This window comes from Manacus candei, unplaced genomic scaffold (genome assembly GCF_025592945.1).
Source record: "Manacus candei isolate 608988 ecotype Guabito, Panama unplaced genomic scaffold, ASM2559294v1 h1tg000025l, whole genome shotgun sequence".
NCBI lineage: Eukaryota > Metazoa > Chordata > Aves > Passeriformes > Pipridae > Manacus > Manacus candei.
In genome coordinates this window covers 12,032,523-12,054,906 of record NW_026138073.1, presented here as the reverse complement: position 1 = coordinate 12,054,906, position 22,384 = coordinate 12,032,523, and positions in this window count along the sequence as shown.

The following is a 22,384-nucleotide window of genomic DNA, read 5'->3' as shown; positions in this document are numbered from 1 at the left end:
ACAAAAGCAGGAGAGTAAAATATTTAGGTTCTCACAAGGGATGTTGCCCTTTTCCTCTATTTCCTGCCACAAAAAAAGGGGGAAGCAACCTGTGTTTGAGAGCATTAGACTGGCCCAAGCCCAGTGAGGTGCGTGAGGTGGCCCAGAACCATTGCCATCAGGAGGGGCTCTCTGCAAAAGCTGCTGGCTCCTGTTTTTAGTTCAATCCTGCCCTGAAGCCCATAGTCAAGATACAGCTTAGATACTTGTAGAAAATCCTACACTGAGAGGCACATGATGGCCCCTGACTTGCTGCAAGGTGGTGGCTAGAGGAGTGAGGAGGATAGAGCATGGGAGTTTTTACGGTATTTTGGGGTTTGCACAGCACCAGTGGGGGCAAGGCTGGTGAGTCGAGCTGGACCAGCTTGCTGTGAAAAAGCACAGCCAGAAGCAGTGTGAGAGAAGGGCCGTGTTCCCCTGATTTCAGCCCATCCTCAGTGCCTGTGAGCTCCCTGTGCTCCGAGCATAGGCACCAACTGGTGTCTCCGATTCCTCTATTGACAAAAGCCACCTGTTCCACATTTACCTGTTCCGTGCCTTATAGCTTCCTTCCAGCAGGAAAATAGGGAGAGAGGCTTCATGATGCAGCTGGTAAAGGGTCTAAGATGAAGAGAGTGTTAAGGAGATACAAACACGATGAGAGCTAGCTGCCAGGAAGGGAACTGTGACCATGCCATGGTCCTGCCTGAGCAGTATAAGGACTCTTCAGGCAATACAGAATACAAACACCTCCCTCCCCTTGCCAATCTCATAATCAGGGAAAGAGATAAAAAGTGCCTTGCAGACAAACGCTTAGGCTGCCTCCTACCCACCACACTGATCTGAGCACAGGGAGCCCCCACTCCAGTCAAAACCCTCTTGGTTATCACTAAATCCCTCTTGGCTAGAAAATGGCTCTGTCATCTTCATACTAATCCAGTTCCCATGCAAACAGGCAACCTCTTTCCTTCCCTGCCACTGCTTATTCCCTTCGTCTCCTGTCCTCCCCCTCTTCCTTTTCACCCCAAACTGTATCAAATGCATCAAAGCCCGAGTAAATTATGTTCCCTTTGACACGCTGGCAGCAAGTTCAGCCACAGTACATTAACAGAGCAGAGGCTGAAGTTTCATGGTCAGCGACAGCAGAAGCGGAGGAGGAACTGCAGGCCTTGTCACTGCATTGCTTTTGCCTTTAGAAGCAATGTTTTCAGCCAAGGTCAGTGGTACTCAATGCTAAGGTTTGGGGCTCAACTTGTATGGGAGAGTGGGGGCAGCTGTGAAGCTGGGAGTTGATTTCGGAGCAGCCCCCACAGCTGCCTGTCCCAGCTGGGTGGTCTGACCCAGTGCTGTGATGGCATCACCTCCTGTTAAACATCTCTGGAGACAACAGGCTGGACAGGGGTTTTAGGGGCCAGTGGGAAGGGCAGGAGATGCGAAACAGTCAGGTTGACTGAATTTCTGCAAACCCCTGTGTGGGTGCAGGTTTACTCTCTGGGGTTCACAGCCCATGCTGGGCTGATCACGACCTCCTGAAACACTCCCTGCCCTGGTGGTTTCCCAGGGCGTGGTCTGGGCTTTGGAGTTTGTAACACTACATGTTACAATGAAGCTGCAATCTGGGCAGCTTCATGTGGTTTGGGATTTGCTTGCAAACAATGCCCATATCTTTGCTGATGATTGCTGCTTAGGCTGTGGCTTGCTGCAGGGAGGAGATGTGAAGCTCGCAAGGCCCAGCAGGTGATGGACATCTTTTGGGGGAACATTGTGGGCTCAAGCTGGATAAGATCACTAGTGTCTCAGTTTCTTGCCAGTTGTTCCTGATGTGTCTGAAGTTGTGATGACGAGGATGCTCAGCATCAATGCAAGCCTTGGTGACTGCAGCCTTGGTACCACATGCACAGGGATCGGTGTCGAGAAGGGGAATGAAACTGGAGAAAAATGCCTGCAGCACCTCTGGCTCTTACACACTGACTCCAAACAAGATGGTGAGGGATGTAAACCCATAGTAAAACACCCTGTTGCCTGTAGAGAAACAGAGGTGTGCAGGGACTGGCCATCATCTCACAGTGCTGAGGCAGTTCATGCTCTCATGTCTTGGCTGCAGGGCTGTTTCTGCCGCGACTCTGGGCGTCATGCAGAGTTTGGAGCACCCTCCTCCGAAATCGCTGCGACGGCCATGCCAATCCCCAAAGAGGCGGCATCAAATCTGGAGCCTGTGAAGACACTGCCAGCAAAATAAATATTCAGGAATATTTTTAGCCTGCTCTTGTTCAGAGAGAATTTCTTTGTGTCCTTCTGAGGAGCTCGCCGGATCTTTCATCGGTTTGTTTTTCTCATTAGCCGGCATAAGCTTTGTTCTTATTTAATAAAGATTAGGATCTGCTGCCTCCATCCCTCTCTTTTTGCTCCTCCATCAGGCCCGTGGGGGCTCAGGCTGCAGTGACATGTTTGATGTTGGGTCGTGGATGTTGAGATGTGGGACAGAAGCTGTCCAGGGTCTCACATTTGCTTCCCCAAAAAGCCCCGTTCCACATCGCTTCACCCTGGCACTGCCACCCTCTGCAGAGAGCTGCCCTGCAGTGGGAGATGGGAAGTGGATGGGACAGAGTGTTTGGGAACTGCTGCCTGGATCATCCAGAGGGTTCCAGGCTCAGCTGGCTTGAAACATTGCAAAGGTCTCGGTCTGAGCCATCAACAGTTAGAGTGGGGGAAAAAACAGGGAACAGCTGATACAGCCTGGCATGAATCTAATAAAATAGGAGACATGCCATAAATGGGGGAATGGCTTCTTCCAGCTTCAGAGGTCAGAGAGATGTAACAGATGTCCCACTCTTTATATATAATTGAATTCTCCTAGTTATGAGAAAAGTAAAACAGCTACTTTTCTTTCTTGCGCTGAGCCATTCCTCAGAAAGGAATGAGCTTAAAACAACAACAGGTATGAATCTGAATGAATTTTATAAACTCCCAGAAGAAGGCAGTGGGGTCTTCTGAGCTTTGAAATTCTCTGCTGACAGCCCTTACTGCTGTGTGCTGCTCTGGTAGGACTATCAGGGCATCCAACTGGGATGGAGGCTGCTGTGTGCCAGCAGAACACTTCAGGGGCCGGACTGATGCCACATCCCTGGGAAAGGGACAGCAAGGGGCTGAGTTCTGCCTGTGACGAAGGCAGGACCTGTGTCCCAACTCAAGCTCCTCCTTATTCTCTTCACTGCCAACTGCATGGACCAGCTGGGCCATTGCTCTGCACCTCAATGTAGCCATCCCTGGCGCTAGAGTATATTTACCATGTAAGAAATACTGTGGTTGTTTACTTGTGGTAACATATATAATTAAGTTTATACAGATCTAGTGCTATTAATGTTGCTATATGTTAATGCACTTCTTTCTTAGAGATTTTCATTTAAAAAAACCCCACCTTTAAACACTCACACTTGGTACGGAGGCTCTCATTCCAGCAGGAGAGCCTGTTTTGCATATGCGTAACTTTGAAGGGGATGAATAACTTCATGGCCAATAACATTTATAGCTTTGCCTTGCACAGGGAGATAAGGGCAGAGGAACGCAGGGCTCCGGGGCAGGAGCTGTTTGCTGAGAGGGGCCGGGAAGGAATCCAGTCCCCACCCTGCTGGAGACTTACCTGCGCCCAGGTGCGCAACGGCCGTGGCGCCGATCCCCGCCAGCCCAGCACCAGCCGCTGTGTAAGGCTGGATACCAAACCTTCTAGCTCATTCTGGCATAGCTGGAAGGGGAGGAGGAAGGGGGGGACAGGGGAGGAACAGCAGGGAAGGCAAATTTTAGAAATACTTTTTGAACAGTCACAGTTGTAAATGAACTTACCCTCAGCATGTTTGTGTCACTTGTGTTTGCTGCCTGGGGCTGTGTGAGAGCACAAGTTTTCCTGGCATGACTACTCTTGGAAAATCAGCTTCCAATCCATATATGATAGTATTCATCAAAACCACAGTTCTAATTTACATGCACTGATTTCCATGCCAGAAACCATGCTGCTGTCCAAGCCAGGGATAAAAATGCCGCCCTGTGACTTCCCTGCCCAATCACGACCAACCAATGCACTTCAAAACTCAAATATTTTCCAGGGATTGTTTGCAACCCACAGTTTAGAAATAGAAAATGTTCCCAAATTTATGTGGTGGCTCAGCACCATGACTGCACTCGGGGAGGTTTCCTGATAGGTATTTCCCAAGACACCACAAAGAAAAAACAAACAAAACCTTGAGAACTAAATCTTTCAGATCCACAATTTCTTAAATATTCTTCATTCAAATTTTCTCTCTTGTTTTCTCAAGAGCCTTACACCATGCTGTAGAGATGTACTGACAGGTCACCAATGCACAGGGAAGAACCTTGCCCTTTTAAACCCCTTCTGCCCTGGCCAAAACCAGGGAGAGGTTCTCCTTCCTCTACCCATCCTGAGCACAGCCCAGTAACCTGCTTCCTCTGCTCCAGCCAGTGCTCTGCTTTGTGCAATGAAGCAAAGGTTGGTGCGGTGGAGACAGAGCCCTTAATAAAGATAAAATCTATTTCTAATGTCTATAAAAACCAAACCCAAATTCCCAGTTACTTCAACGTGAGTTGTGGAGATGGAGTAATGGAGAGTGGAGTTATTTATTAATAGAAGGGCATTTCAGTAGAGATGGGAGGATGTGATATGGACCAAATGGAGGCATTTATAGAAATAATGCTCAGGAGGTTTTACCCAGCCTGGCCAGGTGTCTCAACATCATGTCCTGAGAACAGTTGTCTCCCATTCCTTGAAAAGAGTGTTTGGGGGAGCTGCGTGCTCACGGAGCCCTGCCATCGCTCAACCCGTTTCCCTCAGACCTGGTTCTCTTTTCCATCTGGAAGTGGAACCAGAAGAACAAGCATGGAGGGCGGTCCTGTTCTTGCTGTGATTTTTGGGAAGCAGTGTGATGCTGATACATCGCCCCAGCTTAGATTCTAGCCCCCCCACACCCAACCCAGGGCAGAGGGAGCCATAGCCCCTCCAGCACTCTCCCTGCCTTTATCTGCCTGGGCATGGAGCTCCACGGCCAGGAGCCTTAAAAATTGCATGAGACCCCACTCAGATTCCTACTGCTGCTTCCTGCAAAATTTGTCTCCCTAAATTTCTAGCTGAACCCTTTTTAACACACACCTCTGCCCTCGCTTGGCAAGCAAACAGTGCCGAAATTCCCACCTGCCTCTCCCTTGCAGCCCCTTCTGGAGTGGCTCATTAGCCATGCAAATAAAAAAATGCTCTGAGAGCCCGATGGCCAATTCCCCCCCTGCACTGGCAAGGAATGACAATTCACGGGGGTCTTCAGGGAGCTGGGACGGAGGGAGGGAGGAACGCGGCGCAGCGTGGCTGCATGTGGCAATCAAGCTTTCCCACCGCCACTCGTCCCCAGGGAGCATCCCCGCTCCTGTTGTGGAGAACGAGCAGCGTCTCTCCCTCCACCTTGTTAATCCCCTTTCACTGTGCTCCCGCGCTCCACTCTCCACCCTGACGCTCCAGGAGCCCTGGGAAAGCAGCGCCCAGTCCTCGCTGCCTCTTCTCCTTTCTGCCTCACTGTGAAGCGGCGCGGGGAGGGGACGGGGGAGAAGGGGAAATGTGCGTTTTCTTAATTGATTTTGGTGAAAAAGGCAAGCAGCCGCCGCACTGTCAAATTAATTAGTTCCAGAGCTATTTGCAGTTATGAGCCACCTAAGATTAGTGGTCATTGCGTTTTGGTGCTAGGGAGCGGCGGGGGAAGAAGGTTTTATAAGCCTTTTTTGCTCTTCTAGCCTTCCTTAAAAACAGAGAAGAAAATAAAAAAGACCCCTGGCCCCCAGGGCCAGCTCCTGTCCTGCCTCAGCAGAGAGGATGGGAGTGAAGTGGCCAGTTTGGTCCCTCTGACATTCTCTGTCCCACATTGAACAAAGCGGGCATTTCGCTGCAGCTCTAGCCAGGCTCTCTCCTCCTTGCAAGGGCTGGCCGTGCCCTCAGTGTCCCACCGCTGCCATCCCAGCCTAAACGAGGTGGCAACACCAGCTCCCACATCCCCGTCAAACTGTGAGGGTGGACGGGCAGACACAGCGGGTATCACCCCCGGCGATGTTTGGCCCCTTTTGTCCCCTCTTGCCCTCCCTCCTCAGAGAGCAGAGTGGGCAGAAGGCTGGAGGAGAGGCTCCGAAGCCCCGGGGTGCGGCTCACGGGGCTCAGATCCCCGATTAGATGGGAACGCCTGCTGCAACCTGATAACAAGGCAGCATCTGACAGGGAGGCTCCGGCAGCGCTCCCTGAGTCGAACAGCGCCCATTGTTTCAGGAGATATTACCCTGCACACATGCTTACATCTGGATATCGATAAGCGTGCCTGTTTATGCATAAACACAGTACAACATGCAGCCACATACCTCTGCATTCCTCCTTCCCTCCCTCCTTTCCCCCCCTCCCCTTATTCCTTTATCTCCTCATCTGCTCTTGCCTGTTAAACGTTATCTCTGCTTCGCATTCAGAACCGAGTCCCGGGAAAGGGCAGTTCTGGTGGGTCACATAAATGGAGTGCTGAGGAATGGCAAACATTTCAGGTGAATTTCCAAAGTTTTCAAAGGTCTGGGTGGAGGGAAGCAAGGGAAGACAGTCTTGTCAGACCAAAACACTGCCAAATAGACTCCAGCCAGGGTAGGAAAATGCAGAGTGGTTTGGCCAATACATGCAGTGTGTTTCTAAGTCTGCTCAGGCAGGACCACTGCCTCTGGGCATGCACCCTTAGCTTCATCTGCCCAACAATGCTCCCAGGCAGTAAACCTGCACACACAGCCCTACATTCGCATGTGCTCTTGAGGCATCAATGCCACATCTACTGCAAGTCAGATCAAAAAGCAAAACAGCAGAAATATGGATTTTACAGTGATTAAAAATTATTTTAAAAATATAACCTCCCCTTTTCCTGTTGCTCATTTGGTAAAAAAAGGTCTGAGAAATGAGCAAACACACGACACCACCCTCAGCACCTACAGCTGCCCCCAGGGGCTGGGGCCACACAGCCATCCCTGAGAGAAAACACTGCTGAAACTGTCAGCTCCAGGCCTGGACCTTGGGAAATGGGAAACCTCCAGCAATACCACCTTGGAGGCCCAAACCACTTTCTTCAGAGAAACATGGAAGGAACTTGAGGACTGGCTTCACTGAGAGGCTGGTGTCCATTGTTGCAAGCACTGCCATTGACCCTTGTGCTGGACCCTAAAAATGAACCTTGGTGCCCAAAAGAAGACTTGGCACTGACCCACACATGCCATTGCAGTCTGGGGCTTACCCTGAGGCATCCAAAAGCACATCCTGCCCCAAGCACTGACCCCTGGGCACTTGCACAAGGATGGGGATCCACGAGGTCTGCACCAACCAACTGCCGAGGCCAACCCCTCCACACTTACTGCGTATTGGGGGCTTGGTCCACTTGACTGCGGAGAAAGTCATCCCATGGCATCTTCTGGTGTCCTCCCAGGATTTGTCTCCAGCTCTCCTTGTTCAGACAGTGTCATAAGCTTTACTCCCAGCAGGTTGGCACTGGGTGCTGCATCCACATGTGGGCTTCAGTTAGGGCTCCCCGACCAAAAGCTGTGTCCTTGGTGTGGGCTGGACCAATCCTAGGAGCAGGCTGGTTTCCAGCTCTCCATCTTCCTAGGAAAAGAGGAAAAAACACGTAATGACAAAGGTGCTTACAACACCTAGGCAATTTATTTAAGGAACTTTGTCCTGGACCAATTCAGTGACAGCCATGACCCAGCTATAGGAAACTAATCACAACTCACACCAGAATCAGCTCGACACATTAACTGCTCCTCCAAAAAGCTCTCCTCAGCCCTCTGCTTACAGGGGTCACCCAGCTCCAAGGTGGGGGACAAAAGTGGCATAAGCTCATCCAGCACTAGCACTGGTTTCTGGGCTGAAGCAGTGGCAGGGAGTCCATGCCTGTACATGAGCAGCAAACTCACTGTGTGCACAGGCAGGATGGCATCTCCAGCCAGATGCATTGGGAGCCAGGCAGGACGGAAGGGCTCTCTGGAGAGCAGGGGTTTGAGCAACAGGAGCAAGGACATCTCATGAGCCCAAGGCAGTGTGGTTGCACTGCATGTAAGCTCTCTGGAATGGGGCTGTATACTGAATTTATGAGCTCTTAAGTCATCACATTTACAATTTATATTCTCCAGTCTTTTAATCTCAGCAATAAACTTGGACTAAACCTTTGTTGAGGCAGTGTGGAAATTTCACTCTTCCTGGCAGCCTCACATATAAGGTGCCCATAGCCAGGAGAAATACAGGCTTCCTGACAGCTTTAGCAGGGGCTCTTCTCCCTTCTTTACTCCCAGTAAAGTAATCCATAATTGATCAGTCCCCACATGCTACACGGGTTGTTCAGGCCCCTCTTCTTGGATGTAGGTATAACACACTAGCAAACACTGGAGGACAAACACTTACATGGCCCATTACCATCCCTCCTACCTTCTAGAGACAGAGACTGCTTCTTTTAATCAAGAGGCTTCAGATCTATGTGCACATCACCAGGACCCTCACCTAAGTTATGTACCGCTTAGGACTTCCCCCTTCCACTGCAAACCAGCACCACTGGTGCGTATTTATCCACCCACAGTTGCTTTACTTCAGAGGTCCACATCAGCAAAACTATCTCCAGAAGGTTTCCTGCTGGAGTGCTGGCTCTCAACAGGGACTAGTGTCCAAAGAGAATACCTTCTTCACAAACAGGCCTAAAACTGAGATGAAACTAGCACTGGTAAAGCTACTAATGGAATCAGGCCCTCCCACTTTGGACAAACCCCACACTTTCAGAAGAGGGTGGCATCATTTCTGCAGAATGCTTGAGTGGCCTCAAATAACACACTGAACTGTCAGGCACAAGCCCAAGTGATGGCGTGAGCCAGTACTGAAATAATGAGAAGCTGATCTACAGCTTTTCCCCTCTGGTTTATTAAATGAATGCTCCACATACCACTTCCCACTGACTGGAGACAGAGAGAAAATCCCAGAACAGTAACTCATCATCCTTTCTTCCCCTGAGAAGATTCAAGGCTGTGGCTATGTATGGATGTTGTGAAGTGATAAAGTTGCTGCGGCTTCACGAGTTGCCACACATCAGCTGAACTGTGCCATCTGACCATGCTCCCGGCTCCCTGCAGCTGGGTGGTAAAACATGTTCGCTCACGATGGGACTGGAGCAGGTACACCCTCGGCAGGCTCCAGATAAGCACACTCTGCTGATAAGCAGTGCCTCATTAAGCCCCAGGACTCAACGGCTTGCATTGCAATCCTTGGCCCAGAAGTCCCTCCTCTTTTCAAGACGTAGCCCTCAGTCATGGAACTAGGAATGGGAAACCGCTCTGGGAAAGCGGTCAATATTGAATTAATTCCTGAGTGTACCACGGAGAGGATGGAGGGCCAGGGACCATGACAAAGGTGGTGGAAGGACCAGCCAACCGTGTTGCTGAGTATGACTTCATCATAGCCATATCTGGATGAGGATACTGCAGATGACATGTGGAGATGACCCTGTCAATGAAACCAAAGTGCTCTGAATTCTGCGGGGGTCAGAGTCCATGGACACAAGTTACAGCAGCATTTGGACTTTCCAAGACTGGAGCAAGGTCTTGCCACAGGTGTGGGGAATGATCTAACACAAAAAACATGTCAGGCCAACTATTGACTCCGCTAAGTAAGACCAGGCCTCCTCTTTGACTTCATACCTCAAAAAAGAGGTTTTGTGAGGTTCCTGTGCTTCCCCACCATCACTCAGAAGAGCTGGTTGTCTTCTTGCCTGAACCTTGGTTTAGTCTCAAACCCCAACCTGAGTATCAGAAAAGCTGGATTAAAAACCAAGGTCCCTGGATCTTCTTTCAGCTCTGTGTCCCAGCATCTGGGCATCCCTCCCAGCCAGCACTCCACGGAGCCACTCCATCTCCCACCCCACAGCCAACCTCTGGGCTGAGCCCAACACATGGAATCAATGCACAGAACATGCTGACCTTCTGTCCTGCCCATAGAGTGGGAAATCCATGTAGTTTAAACCTTTTCTGCTCAACATTCACAGCTGCAAAAACAGCAGGCAAACTCCTGACCTCCCAAAACCAAGCACCAGGCACCTATCCCTCTCTCCTCTGCTCCACCCAGACGCTCTTGGGATGGCAGCTACACACATTCATGACAGGTTCTCCTTACCTAGCCATTGCTTTTGTATTTTGAGAGGTAAGGAGACATTTTTCAGGGCAAGTTTGCTATTTATTTTTCAATCTTGTTCTGAAAGTCAAGCAGGTCCCTCTCTTACGTGCCAGCAGGAGGTCGGCCCAGTGTGCCCATCCCTGACTGTGCTCCCCGGGAACACGGCTCCGAGGGTGAGCACAGCATCCCCTCCCAACAGGGCTGCCCCACAGGGGGGCATCTGATGACAGTTTGACTGGTGGAGCGAAGCACGACTCATGTTTGTTTGGATAGTCGAAGAACTTGGAACAAATGTCTCTGACTTGTTTGGCTTAGATAAAAGGACCCCGGCCTTGTCACAGAATCAGTGGTGCTGGTGAGAAACTACTCATGTAGAACTCCTTTGCCCTCAGACCCTTTTAAAACAGAAGAAAACATAATAATAACAACAATAACAACAACAATAATAATTGTTTAGGTTGGAAAAGACCTTTAAAATCATTGAGTACAACTGTTAACCCAGTGCTGCCAAGACCACCACTAACCCATGTTTTTCAGTGCTGCAGCTACATGGCTTTTAAATACCTTGAGGGATAGTGACTCAGCCATTGCCATAGGCGTCAGCCTGTTCAAGTTATTTACAGTCCTTTCCATGAAGAAATTTTTCCTAATATCTAATGTAATAAATAAAAATAAAAAAATAATAGTAGAAAAATATTTTCACAACTCAGAGGCACTCAATCCTTTCTGGACTAGGGTTCACTGGGGTGCCAAGAGTAAGGTCAGGGTTTGAGGCTGCACAGTTGGGATCATCTGTGGTCTGGGTGACCAAAAGCTTGGGACATTTTGCTGCTTGGTGTCTTGTGTTTTGCTCCCCATCCTGACCTCACTGACAATCCCTGCCCTTGCAGACCTAAGGCTTGGCTGAGAGGGAAGAGCAGGCTGGACATGGCAGTGCCTGGAGCAGGGAACCGGGGGGACAGGGACTACTGCATCCACATCCATCTGGCATACTGAAGCAGCAAATGAAGGAAAAGGAAGGAGGGGGCGGGTAGAAAAGAAAATCCCAAAGATCCTCGGATAATAAGCACCATTAAGGTTAGTCTGTCTCATGATTGTTTCTTATTAAAAAGAGACTGTACTTTATCTGTGCAGGATATGCTGTTTGGATGAGGGAATTAGCAGAGTGACTGCCTCCATATCATCTAATTAGCAAAAATGTTGATAAGCAGATACAATCACATATGATTAGGATCCTTTTAAAAAGCCACTCCATTAATTAAATAGACAGAAAGGCCGCCTCCAGCCCTCGCGTGCCACTGATTAGAATACAAATATTTACACTAATCTCACCTCCATCAGCCATGGGACACTTTTGAGTATTTTTAGTGACATCAGATTACTATTGATTTTCATCCCCAATGTCAGACCATTTTGTTAGTATCTGAAAGTGCTGCCTTCAGTTTCGGATGCTTTAAATCATGTTAAGGGTTTATCTTAATGACGCTGCTGATAACCACTGTTCAGGTCACTCGTACTTTCTCTTCAAAGAACACAGTCTGGGCTGGTTTTTATTGTTTGTACTTGAGATTTAAGATACGAAAAACATTTCTCATTTCAAAGCCTTGGTTTCTAGGGATGGGACTGCCAGGATAATTTGGGTCTAGTTACTTGGTGTGTGCATGTCCAATTTCCCTTTCTCCCTGCCTCTCCTTTCTTTTTTTCCTTGCAAACCCTTTTTGCTCACAGCAGTGGCCTGTCTTGAATGGCTGCTAATCTCTGACGCCTGCTGCAGGCAGCAGACAGACAGGCAGTGAGCATCCTCCATTCGGGGATGACAGGAGAAAACCACTCCCTACTTTTCAGATGGGTAGGATGCACTAAATCCAAGACAGATAACCCAGTGCGCCAGCCAGTCTGAGATGGGCTCTCATCATCAAAAGCAAACAGGGGAGGAGATGCTTTGCAAAGACACAGCATAAAGCGGAGTCACCTCCTTCCTTCCATGCACAGTCCCACTCCCTGCAGAAGATAACCGGTCTGGGACCCTCTCCAAGAGACTTTTCTGATGTCCCATTTTCCCTTCTGGGTAACAGAGAGTAGGAACAGCAATTCCTCTTGAAATTTCTGCCAAGCATCTGCACATGGACCATGCTGGCAGTGGCTAAGAGCTGTTGGCACTTTTTGGGGATTTGTGGGTGGTAAGCTTGGATCCCCCTCAAGTCCAATGGACAATCTTAAAAAACCACTAGCCCAAATAAACAAGTCCCTTTGGTGAAGATTTCAAGCACAGCACTACAGTGTGAGTGAGCCATGAAGTCTTAGCTCTCCCCTCAGTGTAGAAGACCACTTTGGGATGCCTTGGGATTGCAAAGAACCCTCTGAGTTGAAATGGGCAGCAGCAGCTTGCTGCTGGGCCCAAATTAGTTTTGCCATTGCTACAGAAAAATAATTCATGTGGCACAACCACCCTGTAACTAAGAAAATTTCTTCTGTGCCAAGAGACAAAAGCTAACATCTCCCCAACAAGGTGAGTCCACAGGACCACAAGCTCCTTTGCTGCTTTGTGCTTCCTTCAGCTCCAGCCTCCAGACTTCCCTACAGCAACTTTTACTGCCCAAATATGACAAATACCTCCCTACTACTGGCCCATCACTGACCAGAGAGAACACCAGCAATACAAAGACCTTCCCCAACGCATCAGCTCAGTCACCTTCCTCTCTCTGTCACATTGCTTTCTCCAGGCTGACATGGTGCCCCTTTCCTTCATGGCCTCCACACATATGATGTATGTTAGGACAGCAGCCAGCTCATACGCTGCACATATGCTCTTTGGTCTGGCTGGCTCTTGCCTCCTTCCCAAAGTGTGGGATAATGGAAGAGAGGGCAGTGATCTGCAACACATGCTGATATTAGTAGGTGTTTATGACACTGTCTTACAGACAGATAAGTTCTCATTACTGGCACTTCTTTGGAGACCTTCTTCATGCAATGATTCCCTGTGAGGATATTGTATTTCCCACAGGAACGGCAAATCCAGGGAATAGAAACAGATGCAGGATAACCCTGGACTTGATCATCAAAGTTCAGCTCCTCAGGCTGAACTTGTCTGATAAGAACCCCAGGAGCAAAAAGGAAGCTGAGAAGAAATTTAAAGAAATTTTGGAAGCACATGAGGTTTTGTCTGACCCTCAGAAGCAATTGTTGTATGACAAGTCTGTTGAGAACAGAGTTGACAGAGGGCTTTGATGGCTTCTTTCGTTCTCCTCATGTATTCTCCCATCAAGAAGAGTTCTTTGGAGGGAGGGATCCATTTGCATATATTTCCTAGAACCCCTTTGACATCAGAATCAATGGTGAAAACCAGCACAATACAAGCAGAAGAGGAGGAAGCTCCAGCCCATGTACTTCCTATAGGGAGTAATTTATGCCATGGAATTCACTCAGTCACAGAAAGCTCTGCACCTACACCTTTAGTGAAACCACAGTTGGGTCACTCTATTAAGCCTGTATAAGGTGAGAGATACTGCTTGTTCAGCTAATAGGTATCACAGATACCTGTGAAAGCAACCTTGCTGGTTTGCTAAAGAGACCAAGTTGATTAATATAGCAAAAAAAGACAGGCTGGTTCATGAACAGGTAAGAGAACTCTATGACAAGCTATAGGTCCCCTTCCCACTCTTTGAAATGCCAGTGTTGAAGTCTAATAGCTGAAAGAATAAAGTATTGCATGACCCTCATACATAACCCTGAGATATAAGTGAAGAATATCCTACCTTTGGTTTATCAGAAGATGCATATTCATTGAAAAAAAGGTTTTGTACACTGGCAAGAAGGTAGGTGAGGTTCAGTGGAAAATGTAGAGCACAGAGGAGAGGGAATGGTGTAGGAAAACCAAAGGAAGGAAAAAAATATCATTCCTCAGGCTGTAAGAGAAAATTGGGGCTTTCTTGAGAATGCCCTGCAAATTATGACCAAAGACCCTGAGGAAAGTACTGTGTAGCTCAGGGGTTGAAAGTGAGCAGGGAAAAGGTGAATTTGGCTCTTGAACTGGGACAACCTATATTCCCTCTCTGCTTGGAGCTGTTCAAACACAAAGAGCTAAATCCAAACCATGAGCCAACAGATTCCAGGGGGCTGATTTTAGCTCCCTCTTTGTGCAAAGCTGGATGTGCGGACTCAGATGGTGCTTTACCATCCTTATTGTCTTGCTCACAGCTGCGAGAGCCAGTTCACAATGCATTTCTTGCACAGCCTGCCAGCACACTGCTTTCGTCCTCCACTGAGCTAAGGAACACAGACCCCACATTTCCTCCCTCCCCTGTGCTGACACGAACTGCTGAGCCTTGTTTCTTGCTTGGCCAGATCACCTTGGGTGTTTAAAATCTTACACGCCTTTTAGTTTCGGTCCCACGCTACATCCCCTTGAGTTTCCCAGCTTTCCCTACCCACTGATGTCTCCCTGGAGACTGGAACTAGTTTTCAGGGACATTTTCACTCTAATCCAGATTGCAATTGCTGCCTGTGTTTGGGCAGGTCTTTGCATCTGTTTCCTCTGCTGTAAAATGGGAATAACAGACTCTCGTGCTTTGAAGGAGCCTGTGAGGTAGTGTTGTTAATAAAGGACTAACATTAAGCAATAAGTTAAATTAGCCAGAATGCTGCCACCCTTTATTCAAAGCCTTTTACTTTTTAAAAGACAAATGTAGCTTAAATCACCTTCCTTAGCAATTGATGCCATGTCCACCTTGGAAAAACAGACCAAGACTGTATTTGTTATGTTAAGAGCTATTAAATCTCTCTCCCAGTGAGAAAAAGACAGCACTGGAGGCAAGTAGAAGCTTAACTGCATGCTGGGTTCATGGAGGGAGGCCAGCAGTGATGGGAGCAGGGGAAACCTCAGTGCTGGGACAAGGCCTGTCTACTGCTTCTCCACAATTTGGGAGCCACAGTCCTACAGGCATTGGGACTCTGAGAACTGCAAAGATTTAAGGGGCTTGGTACAAAAATATTATTTTGGTCAGAGCAAACACAAGTAAATGTTTCTACCAATACTCTGTGGACACCATGTTCTTGAGAGATGGCTTCTTGAATTTACGTTATGTTGCTTCAGAGGAAGTCCAAGGTAAAAAAAACCCGAAACAAATTAAAAAAAATTAACAAAAATCCCAAACTGCACATTTCAGATTGGAAACTGAAATGGTCTTTGATCAAAATAACATGTTTTGAAATCTGGACCAGAGTTGAATTCCCAGCTCCTCAACCTTTTCAGCTTTCTAGTGCTAAAACTTTTCTGCAGTCTTGTCTCTAATGGGATATTTTTATGTATGCACAAAATATTTCTTGATCTGAGATCAAGATATGCAAATCTACACACATCTTAGACTTATCTTGTCTAGGATCACCAGTTCTCTCTCCTATGAGGGTGTCTAAGGCAGCACCTAAGAGCAAGTTCTTCCTTTTCCCATCTCCTGGATCAGAGTGTGTCTGTTGCTGCTTGCAGCCACAGAGAGTTCCTGGAGCTACTCTGACAGCTGCACATACCAAAACCTGCTAGCAGGAATATGGGAACGCAGATTGGAAAGGGATCCAGCTTACCCAGTGAGTGTCAAGTCCAGGAGGTCCTCTACCATATCTTCCTGTGCAGGCCACACAATGCCTCTCAGCACTTTCTGAGATTATTGTCTGAGATTAAAAAAAAAAAAAAAAAAAAGACAGTCATAAAGGTCTGGTGGTAAAAGAGCAGGTCAGACTGCTTTAGCAAAGTCCTGCATTCCTGTAATAGCAAGAAATCTGCCAGGTGTGCCCAAACCACCCCTGGGAATGGGTTGTATCTCTGTTATAGAGAAAGGTAAGTGAACCCCAGCAAACCTTGCCTTGGAAGAGAACAGTTTTCTGTCCCAGGACATGGGATCAGAATCACACTGAGCCTGCCAGGAAAACCCCAACACCTTCAAGGAGTTTTTTAAAGCTTTTTCTCATGCCATTTAGCAGCTGCAGTGCTGGAGGAAGCAACATCAGATGTCCAACCAGCCACAGCACAAACTGGGAGTCTTGGCCTTGCCCAATCCCAGCTCTCTGTTCCTCTTCCAAAAAATGCATCTTCCCTCTAAAAAGCTGTATTTTGGGACCTTGCCTAGTTGGTGGTGAGTCTTTCAGGTGTCTTCATAGCTGGAGGTGCTTGCATGCACTTGCACGTGCAGTCGATTCACCTCAGGAGACCACGGGTACCCGCGGCAGACCCTTGTGCGCACCGGCCCCTCATCCTTCCAGTCACTGCTGGACTTGATGGGCTCATTTCCAGCACCAGCTCTGCTTGAAGATGTCACACCGGGGGGCAGTTGGAAGCCTCCTGTTTGACCGCAGCTCCAAACCCAAATGCGGGGCCCCGGCAGGCCCAGGGCACCAGGCAGAGCAGGGACCAAAGGTGGCTTGAGCACCGTTGCCGAGCCGGGCTGGCGGTCTGTGCTGGGAGGCTGAGTCATTATTTTATTAGCATGGCCCACAACTACTTTAATGTGGGCTTAGGCTGCAAAAACAAAAACATACATAAAAGCATTTGGAATTACTTCATAAAATACTAAATCACGATATTAACCGACTGACCTTTGCTCTATGCAGACCTGCTAATTTTAGCAATTACAGCCAACAACTTGAACATATCAAGTGGGCAACTGTTTAACAATAATGACATCTGCTTGGAAAATCAAATTACGTCTAAACATCTTTAAATCCCCACTAGGGGATACCTGCTTTCTTTTTGCAACTGTTAGTCCCCGTCTAATAGGATTTTAAACTCACAGCCTGCTGCACGCTGTGGTGGCAGCAGCCCCTCTCCCTGGAGTGACAACAACAGGACCGACATCCCATTAAGCAGGGAGTGAGAGTCTCTTCTTGGGCAGTGATGGAAGTGGTTTGGTTTTTGAGAGCCTAATCTGATAGACGAGTGCATTAGCTGGATCCCTTTGCTCTCCTGTCCCCCCCGGCAGATACTGCTCCTCTCCACAGCCCCCCAAGGTTACATGTGCTGGACACAGCCAGGGCTGATCTCCACTGGCTGTTTCTCGGGAAGGATCTTGCTACCAAGATGGGTTTTGCACCAATCAGTGCCATCTTTGGAGCAATGGACATGAGATTTCCTCCTACAATGCCCTCAGGTTAGTTTTATTTTCTGTGTTGACTTCTGTTTCTTTCCTCTCTTTTCTCCATTCTGTCTCTATCCTCAAGCTATTTAAATCCCTTCCTGCTGCTTCCTGCTTCATGAGTGAAACTTCAACACTGAGATCTGTTCCTTTCTATAATGGGAACCCCTAGAAGACAACAACTCTGCAGTTGCTTTTGTAGCCATATTTCAGGCCTGTACATTCTTCTTGCCAAGAAAAATGACGTTAGAAGCAAATGGGAGCACTGAGGAAGAGTGAGCACAACAAGACCACCCAACTCTCCAATAAAGCACACCACTGTAGATCAAGACCCTCCACTATAAAATCAAAGGTCCTTATTCAGCCCTCAGTTAGGTTGCTGCAACACCCTGAACTCTGCTGATCAGGCAGCAGCCTCAGCAACATGGTTCCACTCCTGATCACTCAGCACCCTGGGCTGCAAGGCTATTGTCAGATATTTGAATTAAGATACAAGAACAGAATATTTCCGCCCCTTCTCCTCCCTCCCTCTCCCTCCCTCCCCGACCAGTCTGGCACTTTTCTGGTGGAGCGTGCAGCAAAATCACAATCACATGTTTGCAGCAGTAGGAGGCCATTGGCATGGAACTGGCTGTGATGTCACTACAAACATTTCCACCCTATCCCATTTCTCCAGAACAGTCTCCGTTTTTATGACCCCATCCTGAGATCTGCAGGAAATCAAATTGTCCTGATTCTATTTTGAGCGCTGGTGTCATGGCATCAATATATAACGATGTGGTGTCAAGCCGGAGAGGCCCGAGCGCTGTGTCGTGGTGTCACAGCCGGTTTGCTTTGTGCAGCTCCACGGACTGGATCGCAGCCCTGCGGGTGCCACGCTTGCCGTGCTGGGAACGCTCAGGACACAAATGCTGTGCGAAGGGGATGAGCTGCGGGGGCAGGACGCAGGGCAGGTCTGGCTTTCATCCATCAGCAGCTCCCACACCCCGCTGGATGTTACCAACTGGGGCACAATGGTAGCAGGGGGCAGAGCAAGCGCACAGGCACGCAATGTGCGGTTCCTACACCAAGGCACGCTGGGTGCCAACCACTCTGGGGGCTGCACACGAGGGGAGAGAAGAGCATGGCTGCAAGGCACTCATGAAGGGCAAGGGGAGATGCAAGGAAGAGAGATTTGGGGACAGACACTGCCAAGGTGCCTGGGACAAGAAATCAAATGGTAATCTGACCAAAACAGGGAGAAGCAGCAACCAGCAGACATAAAAGCTTGTCTAAACTACAGCAACCAGCAGATATAAAAGCTTGTCTAAACTACAATTACCATCTACACAGAATGAGCCATGGGTCAAACTCCCCTGACTAGTGATCTGAGACTCAAACAGGGGTCTAGATCCCACTGTGCTCATGAAGCACTTCTCTGATGCTTTCCACCAACACATGAACCCCTGCAGACTGAAGATCTCCCTTGTGCCTGTGTCTCACAGGGAAGAATTGGGCCCTGAGATATCTCTTGCCAATTAAGCTCCAGTGGCTACCTGATTCATCTCCTGCACTGAAATCTTATCTTCTCCTCAAAGAACATCAGATCTAACACACAGCAGACACAAAACACTCCTGAACTGAGATCTCCAACAGAAGCAACAACATCTGCAGCAAAATTTTATCTATTGGACAGAGAGCTTATCCTGGAAGAACTTAAGACAGTCCACAGAGTCTCCTGGAGCAGAGCAGGAAAAAGCACCAGTTTGACTAAAAAAAGCAGTGGGAGAGACATGGTGGTGGCCTAGAGCTCCTAGCGAGCAAGAGAATATGGACTGCTTCTCATAAAGTGTAGTGGGAGCTCCTCTATTATTTTTTTTAATGTAAGGGACAGGGTAACCCCATATCTTTAAAGTTTTTACAGAAGGGTGCAGGTTTAAATCTTACATTAAGAAAAGAGCTCCTCCAGGAAAAGCATTTTTATCAAGCTGTGTTACAAAAAGTTAGATCCTCTTTGCAAAGGCAGAAGAGGGCCTAGTGATGGAATTTGAGTATCTCAAGGCTGACATGAAGCGTACCAAGTGCTCATATGTGCTTGCTCTCCACAGTACCAGAAAGTACCATGCTACAGCCCAAGACAAGAAGGGGTACTAACCACCCTTGAGGCACTTTGTTTCTGATTTTACTCTCAAGCACGTGGTGTGATTCTTGGGGTGCCCTGCACAGAGCCAGGAGTTGGACTCAATGATCCTGACGGGTCCCTTCCAACTCAGCATATTCTATGATCATGTGATTCTATGGTAAAACTCCATCATCTCATTTGAACCTCACCGAGACTGAATGTGACTCCTTATTTGCCTTTAGCCACAACTGCTAAACCCACTGCACCCAAAGGAGTCAATGCTGAAACCAGACAACCGCTTTCTAACCTGCTGTATGTGGAAGGTTAGTAACTGGAGATAGCCGTCCAGCAGCCTCACAGCCTGAGACAGCGCGTCAGTTCCCATGAAATTGCTGGGTCGTTAGTCATCCCCTCGCTGCAGCTTTTATTTTCAAGCCCTTCTTTATCTTTGGCTATGATTAACACTCAATTGCGTTCACCTTTGGTCACCCTCCAAAAAGCACCAGGCAAAGGAGCTCATAGGACTTGAATACCACCCACTTCTGATGCATTCAAGAAAGTTCTTTACTGTTTGACTTCAGTATCTGCTCTCCCATCTTCCATGGGGCTATGCCCTGTAACTCTCTCTTCGTGGCTGGCAGAACTTTGCGCCCTTCCTTCCCCAGGCTCAGACCTCCCTGGTGCCACTGTAGGCAGCTCCTCACTTTCCCATGCCCTTGATCACTCAGCATCTTGGCTCAGAGATGCCATCCACCCTTTCCAGCTCCTCCACTTCCTCACTTTACCCTGAATTCCTCTCACCTCCCTCCAATGCGCTCCAGGAGCTGCTTTCTTGCCCTCCTCCTGCTGCTTGCAAATGCTTTCCTTACCACTTTGGACACTGCATCCCTGTAAATAAATAGTTGCTTGAACTGCTCAGCTAAGAACCTGGCCTCTTCCCACTATCCATGGCATGAGGAAAACCCTCAGTGGTGTTTAAGCAGCTGCAGAATGAGGCCCAGCAGCACCAAGTGACTTGGCAAGCAGTGACATCAGTGTTACAGAGACGCACGTTCCAGCGTGGTCAGAGTGAGGAGCCCATGTGGGGTTATAACATTTTCTTAATCTTATTTTTTTGTTTTATTATTCCCTCTCTTGTGGTTCCTCCTGCTCCCGGAACGAACAGGGGTTTTTATTGCTGGGGTTAAAAAACACGAATTTGCATTACATCCTGGCTCCCGCTGTAATACTTCAGTCTTGTTTCTTTCTCGTCCCCTCTCCAGAACAACTGATGCTATCACAGCCTGATTTAATTTCAAAGACGGATTGTGATTTGGCAGTCGGGGGAAAAAAAAAAAAAGCCAAGTTAATCAAAAGTCACCATCTGCTGCGTTGCCATGGGGATATTCCTCCCCAATAAATGTGCTCTTTGCCAAAATCACAGATAACAGCACTATAAAGGGTGGGAGGTGGAGGGGGGGAATCAAAGAAAGAAGTTCCGACACTAGGGGGGAAAAAAGGAAAGAGAGAAACAAGAGGCAGAAAAGAAGTGGGAGAGAAAGGAGCATGGGCTGCTGAGAAAAAATGACAAATGGACCAACTAGGGACAAGAAGGAAAACGGAGAGACTAACAAGCAGCTGAGGATGACAAAGTGATGGACGGAGACAGACAACTGGAAAGGAGGAAAGACGAGAGACACCTCGAGACACTCTGCTGCATAATATACCAAAACAAAACGAGGAGAGATAAGAGAATTGCCCTCAAAGCCTTGTCTCTGGGGAGGGAGAGAAAACTGAAGCATCAGTGAGAATTCTTAGGGATGTTGGTTGGAGCTCAGGAAGAGATCTTACCACTATTCACATCACAGTTACCAAAAATAAATCCCTGGGTGAGACGAATGCTAGCACGTGGGAATGACCAGGGTCAGATTCCTGGTGTTTCAGCAGCCCGGATACTGTCAGGGCCCCTTGGAAAGGTTTGTCATGCTGCAACACAGCACCAGGACCTGGTGGGATAAAATACAAATTACCTGGAATGAAACATCTTCAAGCATCTTGAGATGGCAGTGGGACAAGGGCTGGTCACTCAACAGACGCTGTTGCTTTTCATTTCCCCTTGTGATACTGGCAATTCAGTATATGGAAAATAAGAGTGCATCTGTACAGGGGGTCATTGCTGTCCCCAGTGCTCAGAGGGGACTAGCCAGGCTCCCACAGCACTCTGCACCCCAGGCACAGGCACTGGGCTAGGCAGTTGCCCAAAGAGAAATGAGGTCCCCTAACATGAAATGAGTAAAAGCTGTCAAATTTTAGGTCACAATGTGCTGGCTGCCCCCTGACCCTGCTTAGAGTGTGCTTGTGTGTGTTGAGTGCCCCTATTAACCCCCAGCAGCTAACGGAGATATGGGAGGCAGCCTGCACTCCTACCCAACCCTAGTGGGAGCTAAGAAAAGGGGTCACCTAGCACCCAGGCTAGTAGGATGGGATAAATTATTCACAGCAGAGGCACCACCAGCCTTTTTCTTCCTCCTTCCCTGTTGGAGAATAATCCTAGAATAGATCACAGGTTGTATGAATTCTTCACTTAAAAAATAAGTGTATGAATTCTGCATGAACTTGTTTTGCAATTCAATACTAGCACTGATAAGAAATGGTCGCTACACAATGACTGGAGGAGCACAACACCATGTTGCCCATATCCAACAGTCAAAAACTTTGAATCAGCTCTTCTCTTTTCCTTTTGCTTCCACCTCCTCCCCACATCAAGAGCTGCTGGAAAAATCACAAATCTCAAAACACAGCGTTGGATGTTTTTTCCGTATAATCATTTCAGAGCACTGGGGTCACAATTCCATCCTTCTCTACTCAACTGCATAAATGTTTTGTTTTGAAGGAAAGCTAAAGAGCTTCCCACCACACGACTCTAGGGTGTAGAAGAATACACTAGCA